General features: G+C 39.6%; 1 protein-coding gene across 10 annotated transcripts in view; it reads left to right on the top strand.

Moving 5' to 3' along the window:
- Positions 1–24,514, top strand: part of LOC122790166 (serine-rich adhesin for platelets-like) — a 475,884-nt gene that overhangs the window by 5,104 nt on the left and 446,266 nt on the right. Inside the window, exon 2 of one of the 10 annotated variants that reach the window (XM_044057765.1) lies at positions 12,050–12,193. The exons of the other annotated variants lie outside the window; for them this stretch is intronic. The gene's annotated coding sequence lies outside the window, so the exon portion shown is untranslated. The remainder of the gene's footprint in view (positions 1–12,049; positions 12,194–24,514) is intronic. 10 annotated transcript variants of the gene reach the window in all.

Genomic DNA, 24,514 nt, shown 5'->3' with positions numbered 1-24,514 from the left:
ATGAATGCTTACTGAACTCACCTAGGTAATATTATGTGGAAAGTGAAGCAGAAAGGTGTTACATAATGCAAGTGATTTTCACATTCTGCAGAAAACCATAAAAACAATATTACTGACACTCAAGATCCTTGCTGGCATGTGGATTTAGTCACAATACCTACATCATTGCACCATCTCTGTTGTGAGTGGCAAAATATAACAGAAATACCTTTTGTGAGAGAGGCAGAGTTACGGTTCAAGCACAAGCCCAGGATAGGTATTTTGTAGAAATATTTGGATTTAGTTTATTAAATCAAATATCTGTGCTTTCTATGGTACAAATGATGTAAGTATCAGAAACTGAGAAGACATCAAGATTGATAATCTCTGCCCTATTATATTATGTTATACTGTGTAAGATGGGGCTTAAATAATGTGTTAAAATAGTTGATTTGCCTAGTTTGTAAAAGAAAAAAAAAATCCCAAGAATTCCTTGCCTAAAGTCATTGCTATGAGAAACAAGGCCAGACTGTGTCTCACAACACTTAGCTCACATAATAAAGTCTTGTGAAATCCACAAGATGGCAAACATTTAATGCAGCATATCTTCAGCTGGCAAAGGCAGCCTTGGTATGGGATGACACCCAAATGGATGGAATGATTTATTTTAAGTGATGACTAAGGGACTATAGAAATATTTACAGGGAGTGTTAGAGTGGTTTGTCTGCATTCCAAAACAGGTTTTAAAACTGTGCATCACTGGTGATAAGGAAGTAAAACAGCCCATGTCCCAGATCCAGAGCTATATGTTTTTTAAAGGATAGTGACATTATTTAATAGTTAGTCGTATCTAATCTAACAGTGAGACCATGGTTAAGAACATGATCGACAAGGAACTATAGGACATGAAAATCAAGGTCATTTTTTATGCATTTGCAAACAGGAAAAGTACATTAAAATGAAGATGTGTGTTTTTTTGGGGTGTAATGAGGAAGCTAAAGGTATTAAGGTTCATATAACCAGCAGGAGATGTTTGTGACAAATTAATGCAGCACACTTTCAATAAGCCCATAAATGCCTCATTACCTTAATTTTAAGGACGTACTATCAAATCCATTATCTTTGTTTACTGAAAATAAAGGCTGGCTTCTTATAGTTTATGCTTAAATATGTATCAGGGTAAATAATGATGGCAGGAAAATCATGTGACTTGTGATATTACGGAATATCAGACACAGATTTTAAATGTGATAGATTCTGCTGTAATAAACATAAACAAATCTGAAAATCATGGGAAAAGCTGCCAGACCTTTTGGTGAGGGAACAAGCCCTTAGCACTTTACCAAAGAATATTAAGATCTGGTTAGCTAATAGACAATGCAATACTGCAGATGATTTGGGGAAGAAGAGAGACCTATGCCTAGCAAGCAGGACATTACTGCATAGGAAAGGGATACCCAGTGCTGCTCATGGGTCTAAGGGAACCCATGGTGGGCAGCCCAGACTGCCGCAACAGAGTCTGCGAGTAGCAGTGGAAGCCACTAGTCCAGGTACATGTCCAGGACCTAGGATTAAATGTTTTAAATGCAACCAGTGGGGCCATGTAGCATATAGATGTTCTCAGAGGCAAGGTGGGGAACAAAAGGTGGGAGAGCCAGTAAGTGGAAATGACAAAATGCCAACAGTAGGTTGTCTTGAGACAACAAGGGTATCAAACTACCACAAGAGGTTATATCTTATCTTACTGAATGGTAAAGAAGCCATGGCTAAGACAGACACAGCCTCTTACCTAACAATTGTGAAGCATGCAATGGTTACACAGGAGCACTACTTGCTTGGGCAGTCTACTCCAGTCAGAGCTTTAGGAGGGACCCAATTCCAAATACCTTTGGCTAGCATTCACCTTGAATGGGAGGGTGGAAAAGGAAACCAGCAACTAGGTGTGTTTGAGGATATCCCCGCAGATGTCCTGATAGGGAATGATTTTGATAATGCAATACCATCTGTGCATGCAGTTACACACAGTCAGGCTTGGAGACAAGCTTGTGGGTCTGATAGTCTAGGGAAGACCCAGACAGACCTCATGCTTGCAGCCAGGACTGGTGAGGTGGTTACTTCAGAGAGGGAGATACCCTGTAGCAGTGAGACAGAAGGTGAGCCACAGCTGCTTGTGGGTACTGATGTTCCATTGGACAGAGTGACTGCAAAGGCAGAGGTGAGTAGTAGTGTCCGGGCTGACAGTGAGGCACTGCTGTCAGAGAATACCAGACTTCCTGTGGAAGGGGAGCTGGGAAGGGTTACTTAAGAGAGAGTTGGGACAGGCTCAGCTCTCAGACCCTACACTACAAGGCCTGAGGGAGGCAGCTAGTGAGGCACCTGATTCTCAAGGGAAAGTGGAATCTGTATACTGGGACAAAGAGTTACTGTATAGAGAGTGGACCCCCGAGGGAGGGCTAGAGGGTGAGAGAATACAGCAGTTGGTAGTGCCCAGAGACTACCATCTGGCACTTCTAGCCATAGCCCATGATATTCTCTCTGCAGGGTATATGGGCATAAAACATACAAAGAGATGTATTATGCAGAACTTCTATTGGCCTGAGATTTCCAGAAATGTAACAGGGTACTGCAGGACCTGTGAACAGTGCCAAAAGGTCGGCAAGGCAGGAGACAAGGTGAAAGCTCCTTTGATGCCTTTGCTTGTGACTGAGGAGCCATTTAAGAGGGTACCTATGGATATTGTGGGTCCTCTGAGTACCCCAAGTTCCACAGGAAAAAGTATATTTAGTGGTAGTAGATTATGCTACAAGATACCCTGAGGCTGTGGTTCTGTCCTTCATTGAGGCAGAAAAGGTGGAAAATGCTTTGTTAGAGACTTTCAGCAGGTTAGATTTCCCAAATGAAATACTGACTGACCGAGGTGCCAGTTTCATGTCAGACCTACTGGCTTGTGTGTAGAAGTACTGTGGGGTGAAACACCTAAAGATCACCCCCTTCCATCCCCAGACTAATGGTCTTGCTGAGACATTAAACTCTACACTCAAGATGATGCTATGGGCATTTGCAGACCAGTTTAAGAAGGACTTGGACAAATATTTGCCCCATCTGTTGTTTGCTTACAGAGAGGTTCCCCAGGAATCCCCAGGTTTTTCACCCTTTGAGTTGCTTTGTTAGAGATTTTCAGCAGTGTAGGTTTCCCAAAAGAAATACTGACTCACAGAGGTGCCAGTTTCATGTCAAACTTGCTTGCTTGTTTGTGGGAAGTGCTGTGGGGTGAAGCACCTAAAGACCACCCCCTACCACCCCCAGACTAATGGCCTGGTGGACAGGTTAAACTCTACACTAAAGACCATGCTATGGGGATTTGCAGACCAGTTTAAGAGAGAGTGGGACAAATATTTGTCCCATCTGTTGTTTGCTTACAGAGAGAGGTGCCCCAGAAATCCATAGGATTTTCACCTTTTGAGTTGCTATAAGGACATAGGGTGAGGGGGCCTCTAGATTTAACTCGAGATGAATGGGAAGGTGAGTGTGAATCTCACAAGGAGTCTGTTCTGGCATGTGCCCTAAACCTCAGGACGAGGCTCAGGGAACTCATGGGCTTGGCCCAGGAGAATGTGCAGAAGCCCTACAGCAGGAAAAAGGTCTGGTATGGCAGGAATGCATGAGCTAGAGAGTATGCTGTAGGGCAGCAGGTAATGGTTTACATGCCTGTCAGACACAACAAGCTGCAGGCAGCTTGGCAGGGACCCTACAAGGTGGTAAGGAAGGTCAGTGATGTTACCTACATGGTAGAACTGCTAAGGCAGGAGGCAGGGGCACAAATTGTACCATGTTAACATGATGAAACCTTACCATGACAGGGAGGCCCTTGTGCTACTTATTGGCAATAGGAGGCAGGAGGAGTCTTTGGGGGATCTATGGCTACAGGGAACCAGCCAACCAAATCCCAAATTACTATGGTGGAAGCCTAGGGTAGCAGGCATATGATGGGACAGTACAGCATGGTACTGGGGTCAGCAATGTCAAGGTAGCTGGAGTCTCAAGGCAGGGAATGGGGCAAGGTATTCCCAGATAGCCTCAACCCTCTCAAGCAATGTTTCTCAAGGGTCACTTGAAAAACTAGCTTGAGTTCTCATGGGGGGAGAAGTGTGACAAACAAAAATGCTGCCAGCCCAGCTAGCTGGAATTTTGTAAATAATTATATGTCACTTAAAAATATTAATATGGTTTATACAGAAATGTGACACTGCCAGCTCAGCTATCTGGAATTTTGTAAATAATCATGTCATTTGTGAATATTAATATGATCCATAGGTTTGTCTTACAAATTTAAGAGAACTATATGAAATGTGGATATTAAACTACTGGTGCAGAAGTGTCTGTTGAACTGCATGTTATGTACTGAGCATCAAGTATGTAACCACAGTGCACCCTGCTGGAAAAGAGCAGAAATTAGTATAAACTATATACCTGTGCAGATGTGTGTTTTAATGGTAGAAGTTGGAACATACAAAGTTAACTTGCAAATCTTCAAGAAAATAAGTTGAAATTGTTTACGACTGTGGTATAAAAGTTAGTTAATGCAAAGAGACAGGATATCCAGAGCTAGAGGGTTTTCTATTGTCTTGAAACAGAAATAATTACTAGGTTTAAAATGTCATGTTTTACGACTTCCAGTTCTAGGCAAACTTCTGAGAGATAAGTATTTTTTGCAGAGAAATGTTAAATTCTGTTTGTATCTGTTTAGCCTGGGAACTGGAGGCAGGTGATAAATAGTGATGGCAGCCAGCTGACCCAGCAGTAATGTTTTGATATTAATTTGGGAACTCTCTCAGAGACTGCATTTTGTATTTGTCTTTGGACCTGGAAACAGCCTCTCATCAGCACTTACCTTGCTAATAGTAAGTAGATTACAGTGATTTCTCTTAGATAGAGATAGGAATATAGTAAAGATTAGTTTAGATGTTTTCTATATTTATTTGAGACTGTCTTGCAATGTTGTTTTAAGATATTTCCTGTGATTCGGACTCTGTTGTCACCATGTTGAGTTATTGATTATTGTCTTGTTCTTTTAGTATTTATTATTATATATATTTATACCTTTTAATTGTGGCTGGTTTAGAGATATTTAAGCTCTTGGCATACTTGCATATGTATTTGGTGACACTGTGCAGGCCACTCTTAAATAGCCTTACAAATCTTGTTCATATTTACCATTTGGATAATAGTAATATTACACAGTAGGATTGGACACCCTTTGGTAAGTGCCTTATAGCAGGTAATAATTAAGGGTGGATGGAGGCAGCTGGTACTACCTTATAGCCTGTGTGTGTGTGTGTGTGTGTGTGTGTGTGTGTGTGTGTGTGTGTGTGTGTGTGTGTGTGTGTGTGTGTGTGTGTGTGTGTGTGTGTGTGTGTGAGCTACTTGTGCAGGGACATGAAGCACTGGTTGGACAGAGAGGTCTTAGCTTGGCCACTCAACTGAGATCTTAACCCTATAGCTGTGCCAGTGGGAGGTCTTACTGGGGATCTGGAGAAAGAGGTAGAATACAGCCCCAGACTGACTGTGATCTCTGTGTGCCCTTAAGGGAAATTGTACTTTACTGTATGTGTACTTGTCATTCTCCCAATGTGCACATCCTTCACTGGTGCTAGTGGTGAGGATTGAGGCTCCTTGATTACTGGGCCAGTGCAGGGGCATCACACACACAAACTATATCAACAAAAAAGACCATAGGTCAAAACCCAGCATTCCATATTTTCCATCTGAGCAGCTAAACACTTCTTTCTGTGTACCCCTGAGCAAGGTATACTCTCATTCTATATTTCCTTTAATTTTTTATGGTCTGAGATTCTCCCTTCCAGTTAGGCTGAAATTTTCAGGACTGCACCAGCCTTCTGGTAACAGGATATAATTTCTATTTGCTCTGAACCTGTCCTTTTCTTATACTTACTTTTTAGCCAATTCTGCCCCTTTATCACCTCTCTTACTACTTTGTGAACACAAATCATGCCTCCATTTTTTAAGACAAACAAAAACAAACTGTCTGTCTGCCTGGGATGACATGCTGGACAAGCCACGCTGCTTCGCAAGGGACGGCTTGCACCTGTCACCCCTGGGCTTCCAGATATTGGCAAAGGCTCTTGCCACCCCCATAGTGCCTTTTTTAGGCAAAGCTCAAATTCTAAACCTACCACCCTAGAACACAAAAAAGGAAAAAAACTAAGGGTAATGCTGCTCAATGCCAGAAGTCTCAATCTCAAGATGCATGCACTCGAGGCCCTTCTCAGTATGGAGAACATCGATGTTTGTGCTGTGACAGAAACCTGGTTCAAGGCTCCTGAGAGCACCCCAGCACTATCAGGTTTCACCTCATATCATGCGTTCCGGCCCCAAAATCCGGACAACACCAAGAAAGGGGGGGGGGGTGTCCATATTCATAAAGGACACACACACCTCAAGGTTGGTGGCAATGCACGATGCATCGGAGACCATCCAGGTGCAATTAACCATAGGCAAGACTGCTCTGCAATTTGTAGCATGTTACAGGCCACCCTCTCAAACTCAGGAACCTCACATGGCCTTCCTGAAAACACTGGAGGGGATAAATGTATCTCCAAATACCATCATACTAGGTGATTTCAACTACCCTAATATAGACTGGGAATACTATTCAAGCCCAAACACTCTAGCCCAAAGGTTCCTGGAGTTCATAAACTCAAATGCCATGGAACAACTAGTCACCATCCCCACAAGAGGAGAAAACATACTTGATCTCATCATCACGAACATGGGATCACAATGTTCAAGAGCCGAAGTATAACCCTCACTGGTGAGCTCAGCTCATAAACTAATGTCGCTGGAGGTCCTCATCCCGCCCCCACCTGAAATAAAAAAGACCACAGTGAAAAACTTCTCAAAAGCCGATTTCACACTTCTAAAAACTAGTGTGGTCTCCTTTAAGGCCCCTGAGCCAGTGGTAAACATTACTCAAACCGCTGAATCACTTACAAATGCCTTCTGCCAGCACCTACAGGACTGCATGGATCAGGCAATCCCAAACAAAACTAAGACTCTTTGTACCAAAGGCAAGCGTCCAGTCTGGTGGATCCCAGCCATAAACAAGCTCTACAACAAAAGGAGAAAGCTACTACAAGATAGAGCAAAATCCTTGAAAGGTAAGACACCTTTGATCATTATAAGTAAAAAACTAAGAGCTCTCATAAAATCATCCAAGGCAAATTTTGAGAGAAAAATCGCCAAGGACTCAAAAGACAATCATAAGGCCTTCTTTAGCTATGTTAGAAACCTAGGAGGAAACTCCCAGATATGCTCGAATTAGTTCAAAATGATGTGAAGATTACTGAACCTACACACATTGCCAACATACTGGCTGACAGGTTCAGTGCAAACTTCTCCCCCTCCCCAAAAGGCGAGATATCTATACCATAGGATTGTAGCCCCAAACATCTCCAACGCCCAGGTGAGAACTGCTCTCTCCAAGGCAAAAAACACAGCATCCATGGGACCGGATTGTGTCCCCGGCTGTGTGCTCCACGAACTCAATGAGGAATTAAACCCGCAGTTAGGACAGCTGTTTAATCTTAGCCTCACCTCAGGATACGTACCCAAGGAGTGGCGCACGGCAACTGTGGTCCCACTTCATAAGGGCGGTGCCTCCACCGACCCTGGAAATTACCATCCCATTAGCTTGACAAGCCTTATCTGCAAAGCCATGGAGAGGATCATAATGGAACTCATAAATAAAGACATAGGGAACTTACAGACTTTGGATCCATCCCAGTTTGGCTTTGTCAAAGGCAGATCATGCCTCTTAAACTTGGTTGACTTTTTCAAAACAGTCACCAAGGCCATTGATGAGGGCAAGGCAGTCCATACAGCCTACCTCGACCTGGCAAAGGCCTTCGACACAATACCCCACTCAGGTATCATCGAAAAACTCATCGGCTTAAATGTAAACCCATACATCACAAGATGGGTTGCAAACTGGCTAAGTGACAGAACCCACAGGGTCAGAGTTGCTGGCGCCATGTCAGACTCAAAGCCTGTCACAAGTGGTGTCCCACAGGGCTCAGTCCTGGGACCACTCTTGTTCGGCATCTACTTTTCTGAAGTACAAGCAAACACAGGAGGGTTATGGCTGACAAAGTTTGCAGATGACTGCAAACTGGGTGCCATAGTCGAAAACACATCTGACACAGATATCCTTCAGAAGGGCCTCACAGAAATGGATAACTGGTGCCAGAGCCATGGCCTAAAGTTAAACGCCAAGAAATGCATAGTCATACCCTTCGGGAAAAACAAGGTTACCCCTAGCTATCATATAGGTGGCAATCCACTGAGCACAGAAGAAGTCATCAGGGATCTGGGGACCCAGGTTGACAGTAACCTTTCGTTTGACACTCATGTTGCCAAAGTAGTTAGGAAAACCTTCTACATTGCCCACCTGATCATGAAAGGATTCACATCTAGATCTAGGGAGGTCATCGTCCCCCTGTACTCATCACTCATTAGACCTATGATTGAGTACAATTCCCCATTCGGAATGTATCTGACCCGACACCTGCAGCAGCTGGAAAGGCCTCAAAAGTTCCTCACCAAAAGGATAAAGGGTCTCAAAAATATGTCTTATGCTGCCAGACTGAAAGAACTCCAGCTCTATTCAGTCGCATACCGCTTGCTCAGAGGTGACCTGTGCCTGACATATAAGGCCATGTCAAACCCAGATTTGATGAATATGCTTCACCTCAAAAAATCTAGATCCCTCAGAACCACAAGGGCGGGAGACTTAAACCTTGACATGGTTATTAATAGAACATGCTGGAGGGACAGATTCATCACCCAGAGACTCCCTATGCTGTGGAACAAAATCCCGGTACATGTGAGGCAGAGCACCTCACTGGCCTTGTTCAAGAGGAATCTTGACCAATGGATGGGAGATCGCAGATATACCCCAGGGATTACTTCAGTGTCACTGCTTGACAGAGGCACAGCAAAATAATAGGCACAGTTTTCTTCAAACTAAAGGGGTGGCGAAAGCCACATAACTACGGGCTAGGCTTATAAATGCCCTTGGGCAGATAGCCTAGTATGAACCTATGAACCTATGAACCTATGAGATGATTCTAAAAGACTTGCCTCCATGTAAGTGACCACTTACACTGAGAGAAGACTGAGAACAGGTGTTTTGGAATATGGCCCACTGTGGAAGCCTGTTTATAGATAGGTTTTACATCGAAGTAAGTCACCTATGCTGAGTACAAGTCATTCAGAATCAGGGCAGACATACAATGAGAGCAACTCTTCTGGACTCTGGCCTTTTCTCTAATCTGCCCTCTTATCTCTGTAACCATTCACTCCTTTTGCACATTATAAAGATCATCAGAGATGACTGGCTGAATACTTAGCTATTTACTGGTTGAAAGGAAAATAATGCCAGTTAGGAAATTGTTTCAAATAATAAAGAACACCAGAATAAGAAGCCATGCAGTGATTGAGGAGGGGAACTTAAGACAAATCTAAGGAAGTGCGTCTTCAGGCAGAAATAGCAAATCCACAGAGCAGACTATGAGCAGAAGTGATACATGTGCAAATTAGATGACTTTTGAGTATGCATGCATGAGATGACTACAGGACATTCTTGCTAAATAGGCAGGAAGAAATGAAGGAGATAGACAATATCAACAGGAAAATATTGTATGTAGTACGCTAGCTTATTGACCTAATTTTAGGCTTTGAAGTCCAAATTGTGAGGTAGCACTTGGTTACTTTGCTTCGTGTATTAGTCTCTTCCTTTGTATGTCCTCTAAGTAAAAAATTTTATTCAAAGGCACATTAAGCAATACAGTATAAAAGTTTATAGATGCATTTTCTTACTGCTGTATTTACCATTGTATCCCCTATTTATGTTTTGTGCACTTCTTTACTTCTTCACTACTGTGTTCCTAGATTACAACCATTATGGTTTGCCTTTCTTTCCTGCTTTTTACATTTTTATTTGGGTCGGTGACCCTGTTTAGGTATTGTGATGCCACATCAGCACTAGTGAATGCTTTACCCAGTACCCCAGCTTATTCCCCCCATAGCAAGTAACACGCGTCATTCTCCTAGTTATCCCAGCTGTAGTGTGAACAGATGTAAATGTCACTTGTATAAACCTCCTTAATTTCTCTAAGATCAGGGATGGTTTGCATACTTCCCTTTGGTTGCAAATGACATTTCTCTCCTGTGAATTAGTAGTGGTCCTTGTGGCATGGATAGAGGAGAAAGTCTGTGAAGTGGGTATCCATTGCATATCATTAAACAGATGAACCATGGCAGGGTTCTTTCTTTTTTCTTCTGGTGGGGCATGAGATGGAGTTATGTAGTGTGTCTGTACTGTGGCAATCAAGGCTGACGGGTGTGTGATATTTGGGTATTTGCTAAGGATTATCCATAGTAAGTATTTTCACTGCTCTGTCACGGGTCTATATTACCTGAACGAAAACCCGACTGAGCGAATCTCAGTTGGGCGACACATAAAGAACGAAAACTGCTAATTTCGAACCCGTGAAACAGGCAAACTCTCACTGACTGTTTTATGCAGGGGGAGCAAGCCCCCCTGCACCCCCCACACCCCCCTTACTTAAATATACCACCTCCGAGATTGCACTACATTGAAGTAAAGGGGTGAATTCCCTACGCCGATCTCCGTTCATTCCTGCGATATTAGCACTTTTCGCTCTTTATGTGTCTTTCAACTGGGTTTTGCTCAGTCGGGTTTTCATTCTGCTGATATAGACCTCTCTGTCACAGATGAGAGAAGTTGTGCTGGGAACCTGTGGACTTTGTCTGTGGCAGACTAACTTTTGACATTAAACCCAGTCGTAGCCAAGGCTGCTATAATTAGAGATGGAAGTCTCATCGCTATGCTAATGGACCACACCCTCTGCTTCCCTACTGTACAGCTGTAATGTAATTTGTATTATATTGTGACTATACACTTATTCTTATCTGACTCTTGCTTATGGATAACCTCTATGGAAATTACACTTAATAGTTTTTAAACAGGAGTAGAGTCTCGACTGCAAAAGACTTAGGATCTTACTGTTCAAGCTAGCTCTACTATTCTGAGATATACTTCAAATGTGCAAATTAATTACTATTGAGTTTTATTAGAAATTTACATTCTAGTAATTTCTTCCTTAGGAACATCTCACTGTAATAAATAAAATTTTCAGGATGGCTACACATATAACTAAAGGAAACAAAGCTGTCATAGCAAATCCATTTTGCTGTGGATAGCAAATGTGCTTCATGACATCTCTCCTAAGTAGTCTGACCATGGTAAACAGCATTCATAAGGAACTGAAATGAGTTCACTTCTAAACCAGACGACCCAGTAAGAAAGCACTTCATTTCAAGTGTGAAAAGTCTCATATGCTTAAGCCAGGATTGCTTAGGTGTACAATGATCTTGAGTTGGTAACAAAATAACACTCAAAATGAAAATGTAACTGACAGTGCATAGATGAGTCCTGCTCTTATACAAGGATGGACCAGCTCTGATGCAAAAAGAAGTGGCCTCTCCTAAGCAGAGGTTGAATGAGCTCATAAGAAGGCAACAGTTGAAGCCACAGGTTTTTACCACTGTAATAGGTGCAGTGGTAAAAACTGTGGCTTCATTTGTTGCCTTCTTATGAGTTCATTCAACCGCTGTTTAGGAGAGGCAACTTCCTTTTTTATCTTAGCTAAAATGGCTTATCATGGTGGTCATTTTGAAAAAGTAATACCCACATTTCTTCCTGAGGTGTTGAGGAGAAGAAAAGCACATCTGTCTGGGCTTCTAAGGGTGACTTCATTTCTCTATAATGCCACCTGTCTTCCTTTAATCATACTGAAGGAAGAGGACCTTTTTAGTTTTGAAGTGGATGATTTTTCATTTATCCAAGGAGATCATCACTAATTACTTCTACACAGTGTTTGACAGACTGTTTTCTTTCTTTCAGGTGTATGTGTGGAATAGACACTTGTGCCATGACTTATTTTTATTTATTGTGTTTAATTGACAGACAGGTGATCTGGACTGGGGAGGCTTTGAGATGCACCCTTCTCTTTGACAACATTACCATATTCCTGCATAGCTTTTCACGGCTTGCCAAAGAAGAGCAGAGGACTAATCTGTATCATTGAAGTTGTCGCCAGCACTTACACAGGTGATTCACAAGATTCTACTGTAAACCTCTCCCTGATCTGATGACAGGCAACTGATAATGATCTCCACCATTTATTAGTTTATGAAATAACCCAGGAGACAGCAGGTTCTTGAGGAAGTTCAGAAGGCTTATATGAAGGAGTTATACTCCATTTTCTACCTTTCTGGTTTTTAAATCCTCCTACCTTGTGTATCCTCTTTTTACCCATGTATTCAGCAATGAAGGAGTAATCCTTTGGAATTTTGAAACTGTACACAAGTTTGATTCAGTGACACTACACCAACTGTGCATGTGCTGGTACCCAGCTACAAAAGTTATGGAACTACAACCATGTACCTACAGTTAGACATCAATCACGCCTTCACTGACATTACACCAACTGTGCATGTGCCGGTACCCAGCTGCATAAGTTATGGAACTACAACCATGTAGCTACAGTTAGACATCAACCATTCTTTCAGTGACACTACACCACCAACTGTGCATGTGCTGGTACCCAGCTACATAAGTTATGGAACTACAACCATGTAGCTACAGTTAGACATCAACCATGCCTTCAGTGACACTGCACCAACTGTGCATGTGGTGATACCCAGCTACATAAGTTATGGAACTACAACCACATACCTACAGTTAGACATCAACCACACCAAGCCCCCTTCTCTTCTGATTGACACTCAGCATACTGAACATCAATGTCAGAGCATTAGTTAGATATAAAAACAAGTTTCCTTTGGGGAGTCAGAAAAACCCTATCAGCTATGTAGCTGTTTGTAGTACAGGCAAGTCTGCTATCACAACCACACTATCCCTACCCCCACAAAGTGACATTGCCAAGCTCCCACCAACAGGAGAAATTATATCACTGAATCCTCTGCCTACCATATTATGGCAATGACTCTAGCTTTGATATCATGCCTAATGGATGGAAAGACTTTCTGAACTGCTGTGTAGCATGACAGAGGAGCACAACAGAGCAGACAGAAGCATCTGAGCATTGTATGTGAGATAAAGGAAAACTTTTTCAAGTGGATGTACCTAGCCAGAAGCTGATCCTTGGCATACTGTGCTGTGCTATGTAACCGCACAGTAATTTAAGTCATAGTACACTGTGATGTAGAATGCATGGTATTGCACAAATTTAAAGACATTTTCATTCACCTGTATGCTGCCTGTCAGTACTGTGACCCATGTCTGTGACTCACAGTAATGGCAGGCAGCAAAACACAGTGAGTAGAATACATTAATGTAACTTTATAAATATTATGAATAGCCAAGCCAAGCTTATTCCACCTGCAGTTTATTAAGAATACCTTTACTAGAATAAGCTATTTAAGTTCTTCCTGGCTTTGTTGTACTGATTATTTTTTGCATCCTTACTTGTCTTCCTCATTTTTTAGTAGTAAGGCAACTGACACTGAAGCAAGTAGTTTTGCTTAGCAAGAAGTCATTTGTTTTTGCTGTTTTTCTCCTTATCTGAAGGATGTACACTGTTTTGATTTCACAGCCATTTATATGACTAAAGAATATGTTAAAAAGGAAATACTGAGCTGAATGATGGAGTATACTGCAGAGATAAATGAACTCAGGATGAACTATATGGAATAACAACAAATAATTACATTTATTGCAAGAAAATGTATAGCATGCTTCTTTGAATAGAAGCAACCCTTAAATACTAGACATACTTTGACATTCCCTGCAGATCATAGTAAGCAGCTTTAGTAAAGCACCTGTATTGCAAAAACATAGCTTACAGGTGAGGGTGGCATCGGTTGTAGAGCACAGGACTTTCTCTTTGACATGTAGATGACAGCAGTTTAAGGTGCACAATTCTCAGTGTGTACTGCTAATGATTGCATGACTGACAAAGTTCATAAATGTGTTGCACTGGATGTACCACTGCATCCTTACATCCAGTGACCTAAAAGTATTTACTGTTATGATATTGGTCATTCAGTGACCTTTGTCCTTTAGCATCTTACCCCTAGCAAGCCACTTTCATAATACTGATGACTCCTACAGAGTTAAGACTGAAACAGCACCTATTATTCCTACACCCGGCATCAACTGCTTAGCATGATACTGTGGTTAGTAGCTGAAAATAAGAAAATTCAGGAAGTGTACCATCAATGGCACCACAGATAAATAAAGTAGGTCTACTAACCAACATCTCCTTGTAGGAATAGAACAGAATTGTATGTCACAGTGCAGTCCTATGCACAGAATGCAAAAATTAAGTTCTGTAAATATTGTTAAACTGAGGACAAAGTAGATCAAAATTTGGTTACTGTTACCATTCCATATTGTCAAAGCTAAGAGGAATAATAAACCAAAAGAGCTTAAGCAGCTATCTTTGAAACCTTGCTCAATTATTTTTACTTAAACATTGTTGTCTTCTTGTAATGTCCTATTGTATTTTCTTTTTCTTCCTAGACACTATTATGCTACACAGAACTACAATCAATCCCTAATTTGTACAGTCCAGTGTGGTTGTTGTATAACCTGTTGATGTTAAAGTCACCTCAGACTACTGAAATAAAAGGGGAATCACTTCTAGAATCAAAATAAGGAAACTGTATTGAATATCTGTGTATATACATCTTTAAATAATAGCAGTACACACAGTGGACATATCAGTATAACTCAGGAAGTGATATATTATGTTCTAGCATTGTCTTAGGGTAGTTTTCTCACTAAAATGGGATGCAGTCTATAACAGTCTTCCACGCATCTTAATTAGTTTAACTCCCCTAAGATAGTGGACATTCTGGCTAACTTAAATTTATAACCCTTTTTACAATGAAAGATTTTTTTCTTATAGCAGTAATCTATTTACTTAACAAGAGTTACTTAAGGCTGTCTTTTCTTTTAATCTGAAAGTGAACCTGTTGCCACTGAACTAACAAGTGAAAATACCACTCACAGTGCTTGTTCTCTAAAATATTCTGTAATGCCCAGAACATTGTCCATAGATAGTTTTCTAAGAGCAACAACCTTTTGCTGGTGGAACCCACTCCACTCATGCTCACTCTGCTCCCCTACCCTACCCCAATTCCTACTCAACACTCTTACTGTACATTTATGTGACACCTTGATTATACCACAATTATTGTATCATATCCCATCATTCATCACAACCACTCTATCTTCATCAGTGAAACTGCTCCACTCTGCTTTCTGTCACTCCTTTCCTTATATACTGTCTTACACATTACTACCTACAACTGCCACCACCAACTACTTATAACCACTTTCATAATCACCAGCCACCCTAATTCAACTCCAAATCTCAGTCTTAACATAAAATCTTCCCTGTATCAATCAACATTCTTTAACTATATCAAATTAAAATACTGAAAAATATCCACAGCTATCACAAACCTTTACTACAAAACTCCAAGCAAAAACAAATCCTCTTCACCATAAGAGTAAAACTTAGAGGTAACATTCACTCCATTCCAGGACCAGCCCCAATATTTACACCCAACTCTATTAACCCATCATTACCTACCCAAAACAATCAACATTTCTCAGCCACATAACTATTCTACATAAAACTATGCAGCATATGTAATAAACTTTTAGATGTACATGCTTGGATGGCCACTGACTCTCCTGACATCCTCATACTCACAGTAACCTGGCTAAAGAAGAAATTATAATGAAGAAATTCTGCCACCTGGGTACAATATAGTCAAGCTAGACAGAAAAAAAGGCAGGGGGAGGAGTAGCCATAGAATACTGTAACACCTATGAAATCTCACAACATCTCACCCTACGACCTCAGTTCCAGAATGTATAACTACTACTTACATCACTTAAACTTAACTCACATAAAATACTTATAGCAGGCCTCTACATTCTCCCTGGACACAATATCCTAATACTAGAACATATGGAGTACAGGTTCCCATACAACATACAGCAAGAAACAATAATTCCAGGTGACGTCAAGGTTTACCTTCATGTGTGCGTTTTGCACATGGGTGAACAGCAGATGTTCGAAAGGAAGTTTGCAAAGTTTGCAAAAGTCGAACGCAAAAAGGTTCAAATGTGCAATGAGCAAATGAACAGTGACATTCGCTCATTGCACATTCTGCATTTTGGGGTGGATTGCACTATAGTGGGGATTGGAAAATGGACCCTTTCCCCACTGTAGTGCAATCTTGGAGTTAGTATATTAAAGTAGGGGGTGTGAGGGGTGCAGGGGGACACTTCATTACATTTCTCATTAGACATTTATGTTCGAAAATCAGGGAATCTGATTTTTGATTTGCTGATTTTCGAACATTGGAAACTGTCACGGTTTTGTTTTTTGTGGTTACAATTCCCTCATATGAGCAATCGCACAAGTGTGTTTAGCCTATGTAAAGGTAAACTGATGTCAACACAGACTTGAACACCATTGTCTCCTACAAGCCAGTAAACAGTATTTAGATGTACGGTTTCTCCCAAATTAACAATAGCCCTACCAGATATGACAAAAAAAAAACATCCAAGGAATCTACCCTAGACTGGATCCTCATATCTCAACCAACAACATACACAGAATATGGCACCCTGCCTGGCCCTTTTAATGACCATCTCCGAACCTACTTAGTCAACAATCACACCTAACTGGTACAAACCAATTTAAAAATGTAAGACACCTAAGTTACTTCCTACCTGAAAACTTCATAGCCACTCTACAACATCAAAACTGGAACATGCTAAAAACCTACCACTTGATGATGCAGTCACAGAGTTTAACAATATATTTCTGACTATACTCAATAAACCAGCCCTTATTTAGAGTAAAAGGATCAAAAACAAACCTGCCCCATGGTTATCCAAACATGCCAAGCAATTCATAAAAAACAGGGACAAAGCATGGAAATCCTGATATACTAATAAAACTACTCCTAACATATTACATCTCATACAACTAAAATGCCTGGTAAAACACCACATTAGACAAGATAAGAAAACATATTATACTAGCAACCAAGATAAGTGTTAGGAAGATATAAAAAGATTCAGGGCATCAAGTGACAACCCTAATGAACCCTTGCAAAATCTCTACACCAGCTCTCATAAACCTTCATCAAACTGAAAGCATAGCCTCACAATTCAGTTCTCACTTCATTGAATCTGTGGCCTTTTTTCTTAACACTAGATCAACAAGTACCCTATCCACTCCTATATGAACAGTTAACACTAATAATTCCTTCTCCTTCACCACAGTCCCTACTTCCTTTATCAAAAAACTCTTACTAAAACTGAAACCTACCACCATAGCTGCTTACGATCTCCATCCAGAATACCTCAAGATAGCAGCTGAAGTAATGGCATATCCCATACAATGTCCCTGAACTCTGGAAAAATCATACATCATACCCCTACAAAAAGGTGGTCCCTCTGCTGACTTAAACTATAGGCCTATCACTATATTCTCACACTTAACAAAAATCCTGGAGAAGTGCATCCACTCACAACTTCTTGAATATATACTAGCAAATAATTACCTTTTGTCAACACAGCATGGCTTTAGATCGCATCACTGGATCACTTCTACCCTGCTTAGATTTGTCAGTACAGTAAACATACATAGGAACTCTGAGAACATTGTACCCACCCTCTTCCAGAACTCATGGCCTTTGACACCATCTGCCACACCAAACTCTTACAAAAACTCTCTAACCTTGGTCTCTCCACTACTGCCCTTCAATGGTTCCACAGTTATCTGGTCAGCAGACAGTGAAATGGAAGAACAGTTATTCCTCCTTCCTGCCCACATCTCTTGGAGTGTTCCAAGGTTGCATACTCAAACCTTTATTGTTCAACATCTTTATAAATTACCTGTATACTTTGTCTAAGCATGGAACAATAGTCCAATATGCCGATGACTCCACCATCATCTGCTCATCCAAAGACCTAACAAACCTCCAACAATATACCCAAGACGTATTTGTCTCAGTTGAAACCTGACTCACCAACTCCCAATTCATGCTAACCCCCTCTCAAAGAGAAACAAAGTAATGTTATTTATCTCAAAGCAGTTAAATAACCAAAGGGGTCTTCACTGTCACCTCTAACAACAATGCTAAAATTGACATAGTTTCTGAAACCAAGATGCTAGGTGTTACAATAGATATTCAAATGAAGAATAAAATGAGTGGAAAAACAAACCGTAAAGTCTAAACCAAAATCCAAGAAAAACGGCAAAAAAAGCGCCAAAAAAGACATGTTACTATACATATATTTTTTAAGTATTGTTTTTGTACTTTCAATGGAATAAGTGGACATTAATGTGTTTTACTTTTATTTTTGAATGATTACATTCTGTGATTTTAAATGTGTGCTTTCACTTTAAATTTAACATGTCTTTTTTGGCGCCTTTTTTTGAACTCAGGTATTTAAAGATGGCTAACAGACAGTGATACTGTTTTAACACTTGAAAAAGCCCTACAATTAAGTTAGGGTGAAAGCGCTTGTGTAATTTATGTAATGAATACTACTTTGGATATACACCCTGTACGCTGACACAGCCGTTTTTCTTAGATATTCAAATGAAAGTTGACCTTCACACATCTCATGCCATTAAAAAATTCCCAAAACCTAGGTTGCTACTACAAAGCTGGGATTTTTCTAACAGACTCTAGTAGAATGAGTATTGCTGAATCCTTTTATCATCACCACAAAACTGCAACAATAACAAAATAGATAAATTTTTTTTTCAAACCAACTCCATAGAACCCATCACTGTCTAGCCATAAAATCTCTAACCTGGCTAGAACTCCCCCATATACTCAACTAGTGACAGTCTGCAAAATACTCCAAAACAAGAGAACAATGCCCCAGTCCCAAATCTCTCATTCTTCCCTATCTAACAAACAGAACGTTATGGCCAGGTGATTAACTGGTTCTTGCTGTAACTAAAGCAAATAACAAGGCAGGGGACAATCTCAGGTCTATATTACATGATCGAATGCTAAGGTGATCGAACACCTTAACATCGACTATGTAATATTGAAAGCAAAAAACAGCAAACAGCCAGTTTAATGCAGGGAAAGATTTCCCTTGGCTGTTCGCTGGATTTTGCCGTTTTCTCCACTGTGGAGCAGCCTCGGAGTTGGTATATTTAGTTAGGGTGGGTATGGGGGGGCAGAACCCCCCCATGTTAGGGGGTGTGGTGGGCAGAGTCTCCCACTTAGTTTGGCTGTAAATTAAAATTTTTTCTTTTAGTGGCCAACAGTAACGTTTCCCGGTGGCATTCGGTGTTTTGTGGTTCGATATTACGTGGCCAATGTTAAGGTGTTCGATCACCTTAGCATTTGATCATGTAATATAGACCCGACAGTCTGTAGTCTAACTACATATCAAAAGCATGGAATGCTATCCCACTTGAGTTAAGACAAATGAATAACCTAAATCTTTTTTAAAATCAACCTAAAACTTCACCTCAAAAATAACTGGCTATACTACTGTGACACTCCGGGTTAACTTTAATATCATACCTACACACTATTGTAACCCACCTCATTATACACCACTTTCATTATGTCTTCCAATGACCTACCCAACTGTATATATCTCAAACTCTCAAACTACTTTATTACTATAATTTTAATGGTTAAAGCCTACTTCAGTACTGTGACAACCTTTTCTTTCTTGACTTTTAGTATCTGTACTTATATTTTACCTTTTTAAATTCAATGCATTATAACATTGTTGTTCTTCTTTCGGCTTTTCCTGGTTAGGAGTCGCCACAGCAGAACTCCGGTCCGGTAATGATTGGCAGTAGATTTTTTACGGGTGCCGAGGTGCGAGCTCGACGTCCAACCCTCAGCGAAGGCACTCCCATTCTATCCATGTCTTTCAAATGCCACTTGACCGCGGGGAGGACAAGCAGACTCCATACAGAAGGTGTTCCAGCTGAGAATCGAATGGGAGAACCTCTTGCTGTGAGGCAACAATGCTACCGCTGCACCACCGTGGCTTCAATGCATTATAATATTGTAATGAAGCTAAATTAAGTAATCTAAACTCCCAAAACTGTGCATCTATGCTGTCAGCCAATATGCCTAACTTGTGTTATTGTCTGGAGCTTTTCTCCCCGGGTGTCTGCTGAAAATGAGCAAGCTGTGCCCAGTTGAACTCTCCTGCTTAATAAATGCAATAAATAAATAAATAAATAAATAAAATGAAGTGTTAAGCTGTCTTAAATAGTTAGCCATTCCTTCCTGTCCTGCAGAATTCAGAATGTCGCTTGTAAATTAAACTACAGCTAACCATACTATGAACATTTGAAAAAGAAGGTGTCAGTGAAATAAAAGTCGCCCTTGAAGAGAAACCATTAACTCTTACTAATGTGTTTTTCATGAAAGCTATGGTTTTGGTTCAAAGAAACAGGGTTAACTGGAATGTAAAACAAAATTATGTTTAATTATTATAAGCCTGAAATTTATCTTTTTCATACTATTATGTCTTTAAGTAGTGCTGTCTGAAATGGAGTTTCACTTTTCATTCAATCTAAGAAGAGTGTATTGTGCAAACATTCTGATGTAATTTTTTGCTGTTGTGAAAATTCTGATAAGAACACGTGAATACATGCAGTGTAAAGAGACATTTAAGATAATGATGGCAACTAAAGGGCACTCAGCCTTTTCTGTTCACTTCCATATTTACACATTGCTAACTCTGGTAATTGAAAATGTTGGATGATAGTTACTTGGCAGAGCATACAGTAGAGGCCAAAAAAAAAAAAAAAACAAAAGAGATGCAGCTTTAGACATTTTTACTGTATGGCATTTGCTTATTTTCATGATGAACACTGCAGTTTGCACTACAGTTATACTTTATTTCTTTCCTTTTTCGCTGATCACCAGAATCTCTCACCACCAAATGGACCACTCATTCCCCATATAGAAGATTGAGAGGCAGCCATAAAGGAGCATCATTTATGAAACCATCAGGCTTGTTTGAACATTTTTTTTTCACATGGTCCTAACCCCACAGCCCATAACAAATAACATGGCCAGAGTATGACATATAATACTCATCAGTGCAGGCATGTTATTGACTTCTGTGAATGACATACCCCCCCCCTTAAGTTACACTGTCCCACTCTAAAGCCAGCATTTTTTGTGAGGTTTCTGCTCTCCAGTGGGGAATTAACTATGGTAAAGTGCTTTCACATGGCTCTCTCCAAGAAGAAGAAGTGAGTCAGCAAAGCTCTAGCATACCTCCTCTTCCTCCATGTTGGATGCAATTGGCGCACAAGGTGGTGATTGAACTTGAGTCCTCTGGTTCATCATGAGAGCTTTATTCCCTCTAAGTCAATGGAGTTAGTTAGCTATACCACAACCAGTGTTTGAAAAAATATTTATTTTTTAAGCTTTGTCAAAAAATATAAAGTCAAAGCTTAAAAAATAGATGGGGGAAGCCCGCTTCCTTGTATACTACTACCTGGGGCTTCACCTAAAACTCCTCTAATTATCATTCAAAATGTAATTTAAAATAAGGACCAGATGTGCTCTGAGCAAACGTATGATTATACTCACTTCAAATTAGATGGATGTTAGAGCTGGGGTAATAATTACCATGGCATGGTGGCAAAGTCTGCACCTTTGGACGTGCAAAGGGGGGCTTGCCTTACTGTAATTACTTTTACTTTAACTTCTGACCTTACAAAATTGTTTTCAGCAAATATATTTCATTCATTTGTGCATTTCAGTCAAATGTATTCACCCACTTAGATATCAGAAAAATTTGCTTCAGTAAAAGGAATTGCACTTGTACTAATCTTTGTATCACTGTACTATCTCTTGAAGTGGTTCTCCATTACCTTTCACTTCATACAAATGAATGAATGAGTGAACTAATTAATAAACAAATGAACATGTAAATAATAAATAAACTGACGTATAAAACATACATCTTTTCTGTTTTCCCTTTCATTCAAATAGCTCATTCACCATCTTACTGATCCACCTTACACTTAGGGCATGCTATTTGACTATCTTTATGTCATTTAAAGTGATTAACCATAGCTATTATTAGTACTTTGTGACTGTCATGTTGTTTCACTTCAAACCATGTAATTCCTATAGTTTCTTGGTTCAAAAAGTGTAAGATTTTGCAATTTTTTCTGCAATGAATTTCAGCAATTATGCCTTAGACAAATAGGTCTGCTTTTGTTTCTTTGCCCTTTTTGAGACTATTCACCCTACTGCAAATAATAGTTTCATATTTGCTAAAGCATCCATTCTTCATTGCTGTTTTTGCAATCGTTTTTAAAGACACTAAGCAACAGGGAGACATACTCAGTCCCTGCCATACTATTCTGGTTGTTTTCTGTGATATGAGTAAGCCTCACTTACTACCACATGAGGTCACCTATTATGTAATCAGTTCCTAACCTAATGTGCTACCATGTGTTCTTTTATTAGGTTTCCATATTCCTCAGAAACTGTAACAGCACAATTAAAAGTCAGCTGAAATCTTGCTATATCATATACAGTCCTTCCTTAACCAGCATCTCGCTACCCAAAGAAATTGGATATATTTATTTGTCATGGTCCTACACATTTTCCACCAGTGAGGTGACTGGAAACGATGGGTCTGCAATGCCTCATTTCTCCTTAAATTCAACAGAACTTGCTTTTGAAGAGTTTATTTTATGTTAATAATCCATGTATGGGGGTGATATTCAGAATACAGTGAGTCCATTAAAGTTATTTAGACCCGCATTTGAGACCAATTGTTTCAGCTACATGTCCAAAACTGAACCACTTTTTTTGGAGACTATGCACTTAAAGATATTGTAAGTAAATAACTTTCTTATTTAAAGATTTCTTTTTGGTTTTAAAAGCAAAATTAGGAATGCAGTTTTGTTGGTCATTATACATGTAAAATCATCATATACTGTTATTCCATGCAAAACACGTATGGAATGGTGGTCAACATTTTAGAACAACAGAATGAGTATTGTGCAGTTGATGAAAACAAGCTTGTTATGGAATGCACAGAATAAGTATTAAACAATGATTCTTCTTATTTGATGGTGTGACATATAAAGAGATAAAATGGGTTGCTATGCTTTCCAGAATGGTCCCTAATTATGCAAATTTTATTTTGGCATATTGGGAAAAAACATATTTTTTAATTCATGTCTTTACCAGCAAGTGAAAATGTTTTATCATTTTATTGATGATGTTTTTGTGATATGGTCTGGGAACACTGATGAGTTTCACTGCATTTTGGAATATATGAATATATGAATACCAGCACTGAATTTTTGTGCTTTACTATTGATTGATTGATTGATTGATTGATTAAACAAATAAATAAATAAGTAAATAAATAAATTAGTTAATTAGTCAAGTGTTTGTCATTTCGAAATGTTAGTATGCAAAGAGCAAATGGGGGTTAGTACTAACTGGAAATTAACTGTATTCATTAATTACATAAACTGTAGTAGTAATAGTTATTTGCATTTTGGTGGTATGCATCCTTTGCATCAAGAAACAAATATTGTAAAAAGTCAATTTATGAGAATTAAGCACCTCACTAGAGAAGAAGAAAAGGTTCAAAATTTTAAGGATGATTTGCGTGAAATGATTTTGTGTGGAGATACTTAACTGAGAGTAAAAAAGTAGATTTGCAACATGAAAATAGGGTTGTAACTGACACAATCTGGAAATGAGCAATGTCTCTGAAATATTCAGTTGATAGTAATGATATACAATTATAGTTAAAATCAATTGGACATTGATAATGTACCTGATTTTGTTAATAAGATGAATCATAATTTTAAAGATTCAGGGAAAAGGGTTAATGGTCATAAAGCTAATTGGGGAGAAGGAGAACTGTTGAATGTTTAGGTTATAATATGTGTAGATATATATTTCTGATAGCCCAGTTTTTTATTGTCTAAATACATGTAAAACGTATAATCCATCTGGTTATTTTTCTTTTAATTCAGTCTTTGCTGTATATTGGCAAAATAAAAAGAAAGTTAAAAATAGACTATATGAATATTTGCAAGATATTAAAAATAAAAGCACAGCTAGTACAATGTATAACCACAGTGCTATTTCCAGGAGTTTTAAAACATTTGTATTTTTGGTGATTGATTATGTAACAGGAACATTGAAGGATTGGGATAGCGAGAGAGAGAGATGGAACTTGACAGTAATGAATTTCATTGGAAGGTTTTATTAGTTGCAGGCTCATTGCCTAGGTTAAATTTTAATGTACATTTTAAAAGTCATTTGAGAAGAAAAAGGTTTGAAAATTTGGCTAATTACATGGTGTTGCATTGGGCTGAATAATTAA

This window comes from Protopterus annectens, chromosome 15.part0 (assembly GCF_019279795.1).
Source record: "Protopterus annectens isolate FY-2018-M chromosome 15.part0, PAN1.0, whole genome shotgun sequence".
Classification (NCBI taxonomy): Eukaryota; Metazoa; Chordata; order Ceratodontiformes; family Protopteridae; genus Protopterus; species Protopterus annectens.
The sequence above is the reverse complement of the archived record's forward strand: the minus strand, read 5'-3'. Positions and strand labels throughout refer to the sequence as shown.